This window comes from Poecilia reticulata, chromosome 1, assembly GCF_904066995.2.
Source record: "Poecilia reticulata chromosome 1, P_reticulata-male-v2, whole genome shotgun sequence".
NCBI lineage: Eukaryota > Metazoa > Chordata > Actinopteri > Cyprinodontiformes > Poeciliidae > Poecilia > Poecilia reticulata.
Genome location: NC_088830.1, coordinates 12,637,106 through 12,652,403, shown reverse-complemented (window position 1 = coordinate 12,652,403; position 15,298 = coordinate 12,637,106). Strand labels below are relative to the sequence as shown.

Sequence of the window (15,298 nt, the reverse complement as noted above, 5' to 3'; positions counted from 1 at the left end):
AAATAGGAGAGATTTATCCAGCTCTACAGTAAAACGCTTTGAGAGAAAATACTATCCGAAAATAAAAATATGATCTGAATGTTTGACATTACATCTTAAAAAGATTGTTTTATTAATCTTGAGACCTCACATCACACACATACATCATGTAGAAAAGGAGCAGTACTCACAGAAATATTTGAAGGTCTCTTCGATCTGTTCATAAGTGAGTCCCAGTACGACCTCTGGTGGCACCAGAGGGGTGTGCAGCCAGTCATCACTGTCATATCCAAACACGGTGTCGGCTCTTAGGGTGTACTTGGGCTGACCTTCTGACAGCAGACTCACTATCTCCAGCTCCGGCAGGTTGGAGCAAAGGTCTGAGCGCGCCCAGGATTTGATGGATTTATGAATGTGTGGGTTCAGGAATGAGGGAAGAAGAAAAAGAAAGCAACAATAAAATTAACAACAGAGTTGAAGTGTCAGCCATGCAGCTACACTGCCCTCTTGTGGTTAAGGTATAGATTTATTGCGCTCCATTTTTATTGTTTGTGAAGTCATGGTTTGAGGTTTGGAAATGATGTTCTGTTTTGCAAGTGTTGCATCTTTTTGTGCTGGCAGTCATATTGTTCTTAGCTTTCTGTGCAGAATGAGAAAGTTGTTTTGTCACTTCATTTCAGTATCATCAGCAGAAAAGAGTGAAAGATTAGCAATGAATCGGTGTCAACATTAAAAATGGCCTTATATGTAAAGTTTAGGTTACCTTACCGGAGAACCAAGTTTTAATACATTGTTTACCCAGAATTGATGGACTGGAGAAAAATCCCAACATTCTGGAATAAAATAATCTCACTCTCACTCAGATTATGAGAATGACCACATCCATGAGTTACTTCTCATAAAAGACACTTGACTTACAGTAAAACCAGGAAAACGTAACAATCAATTAAGTCAAGAAAGAGTGGATGAACTTCAAGAACCGAGACAAGAATCAATCAATATCAGTGATATTTTTGTTCATCTCCAGAATGTCAGAGTGAACTGAAGAAGCTATGAAGGATTACGCTGTAAATATTGACTTTTGGCATAAATGTGACATATATTCACCAATTGTAGCCATTAAATTTATTAATTTCTTCTTAGGAATCCCATAAAGACAAGCACAAAAAACCTAAACATACAAATGTTTGGCCATAACTGCCTTTTAAAATAAAACGGCGTACCTGTTATAGTGGACGCGTCATGGCGGGACCGCTGAGCCGAGTCACAGACGTTCCTGGGTGTAGAATGCTGCAGAGGCTGGGGGTCACCATCCAGGGCACCCGGTGCCTCCCTCTGCCCCTCATTGGGGTAGAGGGCTGACTGGGAGTCCAGATGGGCCTGTGGATGCCAGGAGGGAAGAGAAAGACGAGCCGGAGGAGGCAAGGAAGGAGAGGACGCAGGGTGGGACAGCTTGCCTCGGGGCGGAGGGTTCAGGGTGAACAGGAGCTCAAAGCCGGGCGCCCTGTTGGTGGCTTAGGGGCCAAACAGAGACATGAAGGTCATTGGAGCCTCTGTGAACCTGCAGGTGAAGCCCAAGCAGGAAAACGAGAGAAGAAAGAGACAAAACAAAGACGAGTGATTAGAATGATGCATGAATGTAGACACTGGACTCTTCCACTTTTGAGAAAAACTTTCTAGTTTCAATTCTGCATAACGTCGAACAAAAGGAAAAAAAAATTCAGACACTCGTTAAACATGAAGACCCAAGACACTGTATTGCAGAAAATAGACAGCTGGCTCTTACACATTAAATCTGCAGAAGTATATATTCTCTTTTATTTGCCTTCAATTTAAAACATTTCATAAACTAAGGGAGAAAAAGCAAAGTATGATACACGTCTGCAGTCACAACAGTTGAGTTGATAAAGTGCTTTTTTATCCTTTCTTATAGCTCATTCTAACATCTCGTATTTAAATAATCAAGAGCATAAACAGTGATTATGTTAAAAAATATACAGTTCCACAAATGCTTGAAGTTGCACATCACAGTTTTAAACGGTATTATGTATTTTTCTCTCGTGTGTTAGCCTCGATTATTAGTATATTTTATATTACAAGCCAACAAATTAAAATGCACTGACAGGTTAGACTAAAAGTCAAATTACAGTGCAGATCAGTCTCTGATTCATCTGGAGAGAAATGACTGTATTTTAGTTCTTCAATTCTGGATACCTGATTATAACTTGTTCTTTATTTCTGTTATTTTTTCTATTATATTTCTCACGAAACATGCACTGGTTCTCATGAGACAATCTTAATTTCCCTATGGGATTAATAAAGTTTTTACCTTGCCTTTCCTGTAACCAGCTATAACTTACTCAACCTGCACCAGGCATTAAAAACATGTTCTTATCGTGATTCTGATCCAAGCCACTCCTGATATTTATGCAACTTTGATTAATACTAGGCATCGTTTTAATAATAAAACAAGTGTTTTCACTTTGTTTGAGTGAATACAAAATGTTTTGTTTTCACTCCAGTGTTTCCTTGCGGTGCCCTTTACTGTTAAAAGGTCTGAGTTTTAGGGTCACAAAGATAGAGTTACAACAGCCTGGAGCCGCAGAGATCAGGTTCTTCAGCAGAACATTTCACCACTATAAACACAATGCAAAGCCTGAGGAACAAGCTGCTGCTGTATGAATTATACACAAAACATTTACTGCCTGGAGCTACAGCCATTTTTACAAGAGTCGAGATCTCCTCTGAGGGTACAAAACTGAAGCTAAAGCTTTTGCAAACAAGCATTTAAAGATATGAATTAGATTTTGTATTTTTTTTATAAAGGCTTTGAAAATGTTTTTGTTGTCGTTTTTCTAAACCGTGGTGTTTTCACTCAAATTTTTTCTCCCACCGGCGCATGAAGAAACTGTACCCACCTTTCTGACGTCTCTGTTCTCACCTGGTTTAAACAGCTGAGAGCTCAGCCGTGTTTTATTATTAAAACGATGCCTCATATTAACCAAAGTTACATAAAGTCTTGACGCTTTGCCCATGCTGGTAACAAAAGGACACTTGATAGCTCGACCCAGTTATTGCAGTCAATAAAACATGCTGACCAGAGGGTAAAGGCCTAATTACAGCAGCTGCCACAGGGCTATCAGGGTACATACAGACACATGCAATAGGCACATGACAACTGAAACACAGCTGTCCTGATTCAATTTAACTGGATTTAATTCCCCGCTATCTCTACATATCAGTATCAGTCGTGCAGAGGTTCTTTTTGCTTCGTCACTCCTGGCCTCCGTCTTAAATACTTTCAATCAGCTGAGTGTTCCTGCTTGTGGCCAACACGTCCCCGTTAATCCTGTCTCCCCCAAGCGAGGTCTGACAACCGACACCACACAGATTTAGGCTCTTACATCAGCCTGATCTTTCTGTATGGAAGTTTGAGATGACTGCGGGTAAATAATTTCAAAATTCATATTGTGCGATTAACCCCAAAAGTTCAAAAGTGGAAAACGCCTAATCCTTTCACATCAGCAGCACAAAGTCAGCTTTGATTTAGTGGTTGGTAACCATTGAAGATGATTCAATAAAAACGCAGTCAAATGGGAAGTTAAACTATCGGTCCCTTAAGGGTGAGAAGAAGGGATGTGCTACAAAAAAACACTAAATCTCACCAAGTATTTTTGGTCACGTTTCTAGATCAAGTATCTTAATGCACCTGAAGTATGACAAAACTAACAAGTTCAGCACGACGTAGGAGCTTGTTTTAGGTCAATAATTCCTTAATATTGATTAAAAAAAATACTAGATGGAAGTGAAATGGTACCATTTGAATGAATATCATCAATATTAAGCCCCTATTTCTTCCTGAAAAGTTACTTGTAAGCTAATATGCTTGAAATGAGACAAAACTAAGATATTTATACTAGAAGCAAGGCATAAAATACACAAATTTTACGTGTTTGCAAAATATAAGTTATTAGACATTTAGCAATTCTTTGCAATCCTGCTTTTTTTACCCTTTTGGACACCAGAAGAAAATGCCAGTGGAGTAATCATCTAGGACGTTTCTCCAGCAGAAAATAAAAGAGCTCCAGAGAAAGATTAGTGCAGCGACCTCAAAAGGTGGAAACTTAAAATGCCAACAGGGAATTTCAAAAGCATATCCTACAACTAGGCTTTTCATTGTTACATAATATTAATTAGTGAATCAGTTGTAGGATGGAGTCATATCAGAGCTGAACCTGTGAAACACAAGCAGCAAATGCCTGCCGCTTGACCTTGGGAGTGTGGACGGGAGCAGCGGCGCTGCAGAGCTCTGCACTGGTTCTCTGAGCAAACAATGCCCTTTCAAGGAGGGTGTGTACGTGAGCCCAGGCACGCAGGACACAGAGAGGGACGCAACCAGGGGGAGTGGAGGGAGGCCAGGACGCACGCATTCAAGAACTATCAGGTGCTTTTAAGGACTTTTTAATTCACCGTTCTCACTGGAAATTTACAAAGTCTGAGAAATCAATTTACTTCAAACTCTGAAGAGACAAAAAGCTCATTAAACTCTGACCCCAACAAACGATGATTCATCTTAAAGCTAAATCCAAATTATCTTCAGTTTGTGGAAAATTGAGGTGGGTTATATTAACCTTCAGAGTACTAAAAACTATAAATGTTAATTTTATTACTGTATTTCAACATTTAACTTCATATAAATAAGTAAATTAGCAAACTCATTTATCTCATCTACCCTGCAGCTGATAACCTTTGAACATGTTCGCACTCTCTTGACCTTCCCTTGACTACCGTGGACATGTTACTCCAGTGAGTCAAATCTTGCAGCCCAGTGTCCTGGACAAGTCTTTCTTTAAGTTAATTATGAATTTAATTTAATTTAATAAATCTTGCCACTCTTCCAAAATGACGGAGTGAATGGGAACATGTCCCATCTAAAGACTCTGCCACCTGTGCTTTGTTTGCTGAGGGTCACAAGCCAAAAAGGTTGAGAACCATTGACTTAATGTTTAACAAAGTAACAAGAAACACTTGGCAAAGATGTTACACTCATCCTCCAACCAAGACTAACACTTGTCAAACAAGTCTGTTTAGCGCATAATTAGCACTGTTACACTTTAATAATAAAATCACAATTTAAGACAGACATAGCATCTGAACAACAGATTTAAACCAATCAGCAGCTGCAGTAAGAAGGCTTGGGCTGGTTTTAAAGCTACAGTTTCCATCTGAACAACAAGGTTCTATTGAAAAAGTCGCTTTAGGTTGACGTTGTGGGATTTAAACAACTTGTAGTTTCCCAATACATTCACCACTTTACCGCCTTTTCACCTTTCCAAAACATTTTTATGCTGATTTAAACAAAATGTATTTCAGGGACGGATGTCTTGAATCAATGCTACCTGAATAATTCGTTAATTGCAATCTAAGCAGTTTGTCAGAGATGTTGAGATGTACTATGCAGCTAAAGATATTATATTCATATAGAACAGATTTTAAGCTATTTAGGATTTCTAAAACAAAGAGGATACTTTTTTTCACCAGTGATACTAGATTAACATGCAGAATCTCACTTCACTCTGAGAAAAATTGTGATTCTCCATTTTGCAAGATTAAAACAAACTTTTAAACAGTGATGCATGGTATACTGGCATCAACAGTTTGGTCACTTTTTAACATATCCATAACAACCCGACAAGTAAAGCTGGGCCGATATAAATAACTGATGTTTATCTCCATCCTATTATCAGTTGTATGTGGTTCGGTAGTAGGTTGGCCAGGTGGCGTTTTTTTGTGCATGTGACGCCGATAGTTCAAAAGTGGAGGATTATGGGCCTTTTACCTAAAGCCATAACAGCAACATTGATATCTGATCTTGATACCGGCCCTGATTTTTATACCAGTTTGCCTGCTTTTAAAATGCCATCAATGTCAGAAAAATTAAAATGCAGTAAAGGCAACAGGTGATCTTCCTCCACACATTAAAAAGACTTCAGACCAAACTGAAAAATACAAGAAATAAAGTTAGTAAAGAACTGATATAAATAAACTCTCCTCCTTGGTGAGGAGACCAGATTTTTTTAATATATCTAGTATTTTATTGTCAAATCTTGATCTCAACTTCTGCAGCAGTGAGGCCTGAAGCACCTGAGGTGTTCTTGGTTCTTTACATTCCTCCTTTACATTGTAGGACCATGTTGGTTTTTAACTCAATATATTAGTTATTTGAAAACTGCTTTTTGTGTTTTTCAACTATTAAAATGTGTTTTATGATTCGAGTCATTTAATTGATGATAACGCCTGAAGGCAGCAAATGCTTTTTCACTGTATTCAAACTAAACAAAATGGGGCAGAAAAAAATCCTGATCAGGATTAACAGTAGCAGCAGTTACAGTTTTTCTGCTTTAAATCCTTTGGAATCCAAACAAACTCCAGCAGAAACTCTGCGGCTGAACCTGTACGCCTCGAAACTACAACAAACATGTTCAGTGAAAATGAGCAGCTTCATTACTACTAAAGTCTGAAAGGTGAAATAAGAAAAAAGAAACTTTTAACCATAGTTAGATTGGAAAATCAGTAATTTGACGTCAACAGTAACAGTGTATCTTAGGTTGCCCATTACACCCACCCATTTAAGGAAGGTTGGTGTAAAATCAACTTTTTTGAGCTTTATAGCATGTTATAATGTAATTCTCTCATCATAATTATACATGGAGAGTCGCTTTGATTCTTTCAAGCATGTTTGAGGACTCCTTTAGTCTCCCCTGGGAATCATTCAGGGGTGCCTAAACGCTTTGCTCCCACAAAACCTCACCTATTTCCACCTGCTTCACAGAGCACCTTCCCTTACTCAGTCCCTTCAGACTAGTTGCAGCAGCAATTAGCAAATACCTGGTAAAACTGACAGTCTGCTGAGCTTATCATACAAATTACTTCTGAGTCCAACTCTCATAAGATTGATGTTAAAGGCATAATGGAGGAACATTGTTGTGATGACATGAAGGCAGAGTGACAGAAAGAGCAGGAGCTTCTTAAAGAGACAGGTTCAATTTCAAGGCGTCAAATTGCAAAGTCAAATTTCTTTTAAGTCGTGTTTGATATATACAGAATTTGTATAACTACTTAAGGTAACTCCATTACTTGAATGTGCTATAAAATGACTTTATGTGCCTGTGAAATACATAATACCACCGATAAATAAATATACATACACACACAATATATACGCTTGAATATATCTACGTTTATTTGATCTTATAAGCTTAAATTGTGAAAGAGACAAAATCACTTTAATGCAATTTATTCTAAACTTTCAGATTTTTAAAATCACCCTTATTTTACCAACCTTTAAAAATCATCCAATATCAAATGATCCTGAAACAAATATTTGTTCTTTATCAGTCAGTAGCAATGATCCAACAGTTCGTCTGCAATAAGCTTTAGTGAGCAGATAAGACGTGCATCAGCTCATGATTGCAGTGCACTACAAAAAATCCCCACCTGGCAGCCTGATTAGACACAGATCACAAGACATTTATAATGCAATTGAAGTGCAGAATATTGTTTGACAAGAGTTGAAGCCGTATCTGTGTTGCCAAGAAACCCAGACGCTTCATTGCTCCAATTATGAACACGAACACGGAAGGACATCTCAGTGTTTAACTGCATCTCAACCATATAATGAGGCATAAATAAAAAATAAAGTTAACAGGAGCAAGTCAAACTACAACATTTTAGACTTCAGTTAAATGTTCATATATGATACTTTTATCCAAAATGTTCATATGTGATGTTTTTATCCAAAACATAATAAATAAATAGAAGCATAGGTCAAATATGTCAAAATGAAACTGGCGTATTCAAGCTGACATCATCATGTAGGAAGCAGACGTTATCTGATGAACCAATCTCCTCTGTGGCCACATTTAAATTACAAGAACCGTTTGGTTAATCATTTGTTACCTACTCTTCCTACAAGGTTTCCAGAAGGAAGCCGTTACATTGATATCCCTCCTGACAATACTCCAAAGGTTTGGTGGCGTTTTCGAACTGGCAGGAAGAGGAAATAGAGGCTGAATCATCTCATCACGTGGCCAAAGATCAATGTCGCACAACGCAGGCGAGTTGTAAAATGATATTCACAACAATCTGTTGTATTATTAATAATGTATCTGTTTAAAAATGAAACTTGTCAAACAAAAAAACACAATGAAAAATGAGCCTAAATACAATACAGCAAGGTTTAAGTAATTAAGAAATAATGAAATTCTGTGTATTCTAATGCAATAAAGCAATTGTCAATGTTTATTCTTTAGTTTATCTGAAATTAACAGAAAAACAGAAAGATTAAACAGGGATAAAATGGCAAAAAGAGCATGGGAAACAACAGAAGAGTTTACTAGGAGCAGGAATGTCACCCTGACAACTGGCAGAGCTAAATCTGGACAGCGACTCCACATGAAAGGAAAGTGGTCTGAAAAACCTAAATACCAAGACGTTCACCCTTCTAAAGAGAAATACACTCAACCTGCAGGGAGTAAATCCTATTTATAGTTTAAAAAACAAAACCTACAGGTTCACCATGCTGATCCATGAGATCTGGCCAAAGAAAATGTACTCCTCTTAACCGAGTTACTGACCTTTAAACCACAAATGAAACTGCCAGCTCAAATGATGTAGCTTAAATAATAAATTTTTATCTTAAGTTGAATTTTTGTCTAAGCTGTTCAAAGTCCAGGCTCAAAGGGTAAGCAGGATTCACAGTTTCAATGTCAATTCGGGCACTTCATTGGCAAAGTACAGAGGTCTCTGAACTGTGACTAAATGACAGTTTACCAAACAACGACTAACATATAGTATATAAATTTAGTATATAACATTTAATCTCTAGAACACAATTTTTACACTGAGAAAGCAAAACGAGACTTCAAAGAAGCCTGCAATAAAGTCAACTTAAAACAACTCTTGGGAACAACTGAACATACTGGAAAAATGTGACACTTTTATCGCCTGGTTTTAATATTTTCTCACGCGCATTTACACATTTACAGTTATGGACAAACATTTATTCAAAGAACCAATCATACAACTCATGAAGTGCCTTTTGAAATTGTAAACATTGGATAAAACACAAATGTAATCGTTTATTTTTTCATAAATCAAATTACTTTTGAACAACCAGCTAACCTTGAGCAACAGTTTAGTAGAACCACAACAGTTTCAATAGTTTTATTATTGTGTTGACAACTGCAAGAGTGAGAAAACCAGCAGGTAAATGATTCGGTGCTAACTGCAATAAATTGACACGGATCATAGCAGCGGCACGAGAGCAGAAAAGTGCAAACACTGCACCAGCTTGTGCCGATAATGTAAAAGACAAAACAAACAAAAAAAAATGACTTACGCTGCTGCCAAAGTAGTTTCTTTGCATTTGTTGTTCTGTGTAGGAGTGGTGCAGCTTCCTTCAGCGTATTCCCATCAAAACAAAAGCTCTCTACAGCTGGTGTTGCTTTACCGGCCGGCTTCTTCCCTGCACCGACTGTGTCCTGCCAGAAAGAGAGGAAGCAACAGTGAGGCAGGGTGGAGGTGGGGCCGGCATGGGAACGAGACAAGAGGAGGAGGAGGAGGAGGAGGAGGCTGGGGTGGGAAAAGGCGAGCTGCTTTATCTTGCTGGGGGGTGGAGACACAATGGACAAAGTGAAGCTACTTAAAACCAGAAGAAGTTGGAAGTCCACGATGGTCAGAAACTGTGATAAAAGTCACAACTTCCCGCTTCCTCACGTGCACGTTTTATTTGCATCCATCCGAAAGCCGAGCTTTGCTCCCAGCTGTTATTATTCAAATCAGATATTATCCTGTTGTTCAACCTTTATCACCGAGCCAAAGCCCGAGTCCGTTTCTCAGCACTGCTGGTCACTGATTTACAGAGTCCTATCTGTGATTAATTACACACGTCCTAAAGCAGACCAATAGTATTCTGCAGATGAATCAGTCTGGCAGCTGCTGGGAGTTTTATTTGCCCAAATATAGTAATAGACTATATTAAAAAGGGGACAGAAATCTACTATTGCTACGCTGGACCTTGACGTAATGTTGAAATGCTTAAAAAGCACACAAACAGTCCTGGTTTCCTTTGTGGTATTTTTATAGGTTATTCCAGCCTGACTGAAGTTTTAAATCAGTTGTGTACAACACAAAAGTGCACAGTACTTACTTCCCATTTTTTTATTTAGACACAAAAGAGCATTTGGACTGACACAGTCATGGTGCTGCAGGAGAAAGCTAGGCTGTTCAGTAAACAAACAAATATGCTGTTAAACAATGAGACACATAAAATACATTTTTACTGATTCAACTCCAGGTTCAGCTCAATAGACTGATCAAAATATCTTTTTTTTTCACTAATTCAATTCAAATAAATATTTGATTTTTTTTTTTCCCCATTACACACAATGATTTGTATCGAGCCTGGTTATTGCCCACGGATGTTCAAAAACCCACTATATAACGAGTCAGAAATATTGTTAAAAACTATAAAAAACACGTTGTGGAAAAGCTAAAATATGTCAGTGCAGTTCACAGAGTGCTGTAAGCAAGCATATTCATAGAAAGTTGAGTGGAAGGAAAGGGTTCAGTAGAAAAACACAAACACATAATCGACAGTGGATTGGTCCAGTCACGATAACTAATTTTGCTGGACAATAAATTGTCCACATAAGTTATAGCGATAAAGGATAATGATGTTTTTCTGAGACCGTTTTCAAGTTATATAATGCAACGGCATCATAATAATAATGTAAGAACACATTCTAAAAGATTAACTTTAAATTCTGATCAACTTTTATCGCTGGAGCTGGAAGGTATTTTAAATATCCAAAATAAACAAACAAAACAACATCATGCGATTAATTGATTTATTGCTTATTGTGACAGGCCCAGAGTGGATGACTGTAATCTGGAAGAATCACTACAGAAAGATGTATGCAGGAGATGAGCTGCAAGCATTGGGTTAGACTACACCAGAACCAAAGAAACAGCTGAACGCAGCCTTTTCCAGGCTAATATGAAAAAGGACTGGATTCTCACTCATTATGCTTCATATGAAAATAAACAGTGTTTTATCAAGTCCAAAGTTCCTGCTACTGACCAGCTTTAAGATGATAGTGATTATATTTTTATCTGGACTTAGCACCCCGCCAACACTGCCAAAGGTCTCATTTTTACTCAAATGACCACGGTTTCTCCTGATCTGAATCCCACTGAGAAACGAGGAAGTATTTTAAAAAAGGAAGACAAGCGACAGCAGAGCCAATGCTGCACAATGAAGGTTGCTATTAAAGCAATCTGGCTTCCTCAGCAGAGACGCATGCTGATTTATTTCGTGCCGCGCTGCATCGATGCAGTAATTCATGCCAAAAGAGCCTAAACTAAGTACCGAGTGCAGATACAGTACTGTAAGTGAACTTACTTTTCAACATTTTTTTTTATTAAATACAGTTTTATTTGTCTGGTGTAACTTTCAATCTTTTTAGGGACTTGAATTTTGTCTCCATAAGCTGTGAGTCAATCATAAAGTTGACAGAAATAAATGTTTACATTTCATTACTGTGTGTTTAATAAATCGAGAAAATGCAAAGAATTAGTTTCATTGTTTGGGTTGACTTCTTGACGACTGGTTTCTTGGGATGCAACACTAGATCTGGTTTTAACTAGGAAAAAGCACAAAGAAAAGAACTAATGCCAATGAAAAATTAGTGATAGTCAAGCTTTACGTTGTTTTGACAGTTTAACTAGTTATCTTCCTATATTGTTTGCAATTAATAGTAACCAAATGCAAGTTCAGCATCAGAATAGCCCAAAATGAAAGCAGTGTTTTCAGCTGACAGAGAGCAAATAAATGACATCATCATGTAGGAGTGCTTGTTCCCTGAGCCCTCAGCCTCCTCTTTGACCTGGTATTAAAGACAGGATGTGTTAGCTTAATCATTAGCTGCACATAATTACTCCAAACTTTCCACAAGAAATATTTTATATTGTGTAAAGTCACTCTGTATAAAATGAGCTATGAAGTTACAATGCATGTTGCATTTTCAACTCCTCCACACTTCTTCTTCTTCTGGTCTGTGTTTTTCCAAACTGATAACTGATGAAGAGCTGGAGGAGGATTTTAACCAAACAAACAAAGAACTAAAAGAGACTGAAAGTGATTAGCGGTTCTTTCTGAACACTGCCCTGTTTAACCTTGAGCGTTACTTCATAAACCACGCCTTGACACGGGTGTTTCATTCCATTCTGCCTCTGGATAATACCTCCATTTGACAGCTCATTCAACACTGTTGAATACACAGGGAATTAAAAAGCGTCTAACACACAAAGGTGCTATTCATATTCCACCAGGTTGTGTATTTGAAACCCTTCATGAGTCACAGCGGTTAGACCAAGCAGCAAACCTTGCATGTGTTCACAATGTCTAGTTAAAGTAAAAATGGCTTCCGTAAAGCCAAACTAAATCATTTTTTTAGCAAGATATTGAAGTAGAAAAGAAATAAATTACAAAATTAACATGACTATAAATGGAAAAAAAATTAAGCATCCAAGATCTTTTGCAAACAGAAACATTTTAAGTACAAAATCTAAATATTTCTGGTCCTCATATAGTGCAAACTCTTGTTCTAGAACAGGTTCGGTTCGTGTCCCTACGAACGTTGTTTTGTTTTCCGAACAAAGCAAAGGTGTTGTGAATGCTACACAACACAGAAGAAGAGTGTAGTGGCAAGATGGCGGACATAATGCACGCTTCTGCAGCCCTTGTTCACCACCATGATGTTTCCTCGTTTTCAGATTGGCCCGTCCACAAGGTGACATCACGGTTTGTTCTGAGAACCGTATTCCACGGTTCTCGACTGGAACCAGATTTAACGCCCGGGAACAACAGTAATGAAATGCCATTTCATTATTGTGAGTTTGAGATCTTGGGTTAAAGTCCCTGTCGTTTTGCTTGGTTATTCACATTCAAATTTGAATGCAAATGCCATCTGACCTCAGTGTACACCTCTGAACCGACTTACACGTAAAGAATGATGTATATTTACAGATGGGATGCTACACATCTCAGTGTGTGTCATGATTTATGAGGTGAGAAAGAAAATTCAAAGCAGAGCAAAAAGAACTGGAGAGTTAAAAAAGGGTAGAGCGTTAATAGACGCAGGTAAAAAAAAAAACACACAAAAAAAACATGTTTATGTTTATTTTAATGACCAAAGATGACTTGTACCATTTTGTGGATATAGTTAACATTTTTTAAAGCCTACAATTTGAATTGTTTATTGCTATGCTTTCCAATATCGTGCGATCTTTAATGTTTTTAGCAGCTGCCACAGTCTTGCTGATAAAGTTAATCGATAAAGGTTTAAATAAATTAAAAGATTAGGAAACCAAGAAAAGCTGAGCCCCAAAGGTTAGCAAACCAGACCATACCCAATATACCTAAAACATAAAGTTATTAATTTAGTGTTTAATCTAATGTTCAAAGACATAATGACTAAAGTTAAGATAGGTTTCTACACACACTGTTAGAAAGATGTTTATAAGATGACAGCATCCACTCATCCTCCCACAGAGTAATGTTGTTATCATCACACCACCTTCTCCTTCCTGGGGCTCTGTGGACGCTCCCCTCTCGCTAATTTTGGACGGTTTATCTACGAACAAACCTCAAAGCGACAGAACAAACACCAGAGCGGCCGGTGAGGGGCGAGGTGCGCATAAACAACAGAGAGAAACTCCAAACTCACATGTTAACTTGGTTCTCTGCAGTTCAAGGTCGTGTTCTCCTCTGAAGTTTCCACCGTGAACTTGCTGGAGCTCAACTGTCACACACGGCTGGTCCGCTCTGCGTTCCATCTGGTCAGCTAGGAAGCGAGGGGTCATGGGTAATGTAGTCCTTTTGCCCAAAACATCGCATATTAACGCTAAAAGGCTTTGAAGACGGTAAAAGACACACAATTAAAGGTTTTTCTGTTGGTGATTTTTCTAAGATGTCGAATCTAACACTGTTGTTTCTAAGTTTACAAACAAATCTGTTTGTGGCGTGGTGAACTTCAGATGAAAATAAAATAAAATAAAAAATCACCTCAGACTGAATCTCTTCGAATGGCCTTTCATTGGATGTGCCTTTAAAAACATCTGGAGTGGATGTTAATTTTAGCTGCCTCTTTGACATAATCAGCACCAAGCTAATAAGGGTTCCCACGTGTGACTGTAGCAAATGCTGCTGAACTATTTTAACCCGTTTGAAAGCCAACACCCAGGATATGAACACAAAACACAGGATTAGGCTCTGTCTCCCTCTAGTGGAAAACCACCGACGGAAACAAAATAATGTTTTACAGAAGAAAAAAAAACAGAGCTGTGATCCTGTTGCATATCATTGAATGCAGTTGGCTGTTTCATCAGTTTTATATTCACACTAACAACAAGATTAGAAAATGAATAGTTTCATAGTGAGTAGTAAATAATAAAAAGCGTCAGAAATATCTCCCAGCACAATTATATTAGCCCCCCCAACTTATACAGAAGCTGTATAAGTTGTAAAACATTATTCAGAGGTGGAAAAGTACTACATAAATGAATAATTGTTTTGTTGGGGTTTTTTTTAAAACAAAATCACCAAGGTCACAGGAAAACATGCTATTCATGTTGTATTTTGATCTTAATAAGATCCCAAAGATGACAGAAATTTGTCTTCAACACCACTCCTTCTGGGCGATAAATAAAAAGTTTAAAGCAGTTAAACTTTGGCAAACAAGGCCAGACAAGAGTCACATACAAAAATGGGGAAAGTAATTGAGGTAAAAAAAAAAATTATATATATATATATATATATATCCAAAGCTAAAACCACTGTGGCAATATTTATCATGTAAAATGCAGCAACCCCATATTTTATTTTTCATTTTAAAGCTTTAGAAATATCTTTACCAGACGTCTTGAAGAGTTTTAAAGAGAGCTTCAGTACATAACAAGCACTCTGAACTCATCCTTCGCTACTTATTTTGTGTTTAAATATAACTGTTGAATTAAGCAGAGTCTTTGTTACTGTCACTTTGTTACTGTGCCGCACATACAGCTTAATGCTGATATTCTTGCTTCTTATTCTCAGAGTCTTTCTCTACTCAAACAGGTGTCCGGCTGCAGTTCTGCTGTTCATTGTTCTTGAAATGTTCCAGTGTCGACATCCACCGTCAAGCTGCATGTGTGTGTCTTCTCTTTGTCAGGGATGATGAATAATTTACCGCAGTCTCCCTCCGGTGAGCGGCCGGTC

At 37.9% G+C, this 15,298-nt stretch overlaps 1 long non-coding RNA gene across 1 annotated transcript; it reads right to left on the bottom strand.

Moving 5' to 3' along the window:
• Positions 1-1,345: 1,345 nt before the first annotated feature.
• LOC145551479 (uncharacterized) lies at positions 1,346-14,317 on the bottom strand. Its single transcript, XR_014087324.1, has 3 exons — positions 13,770-14,317; positions 9,380-9,521; positions 1,346-1,540 (listed from the first exon to the last, which is right to left on the bottom strand). It is a non-coding gene; the product is annotated as an uncharacterized LOC145551479 (long non-coding RNA).
• Between the last annotated feature and the right edge of the window lie 981 nt (positions 14,318-15,298).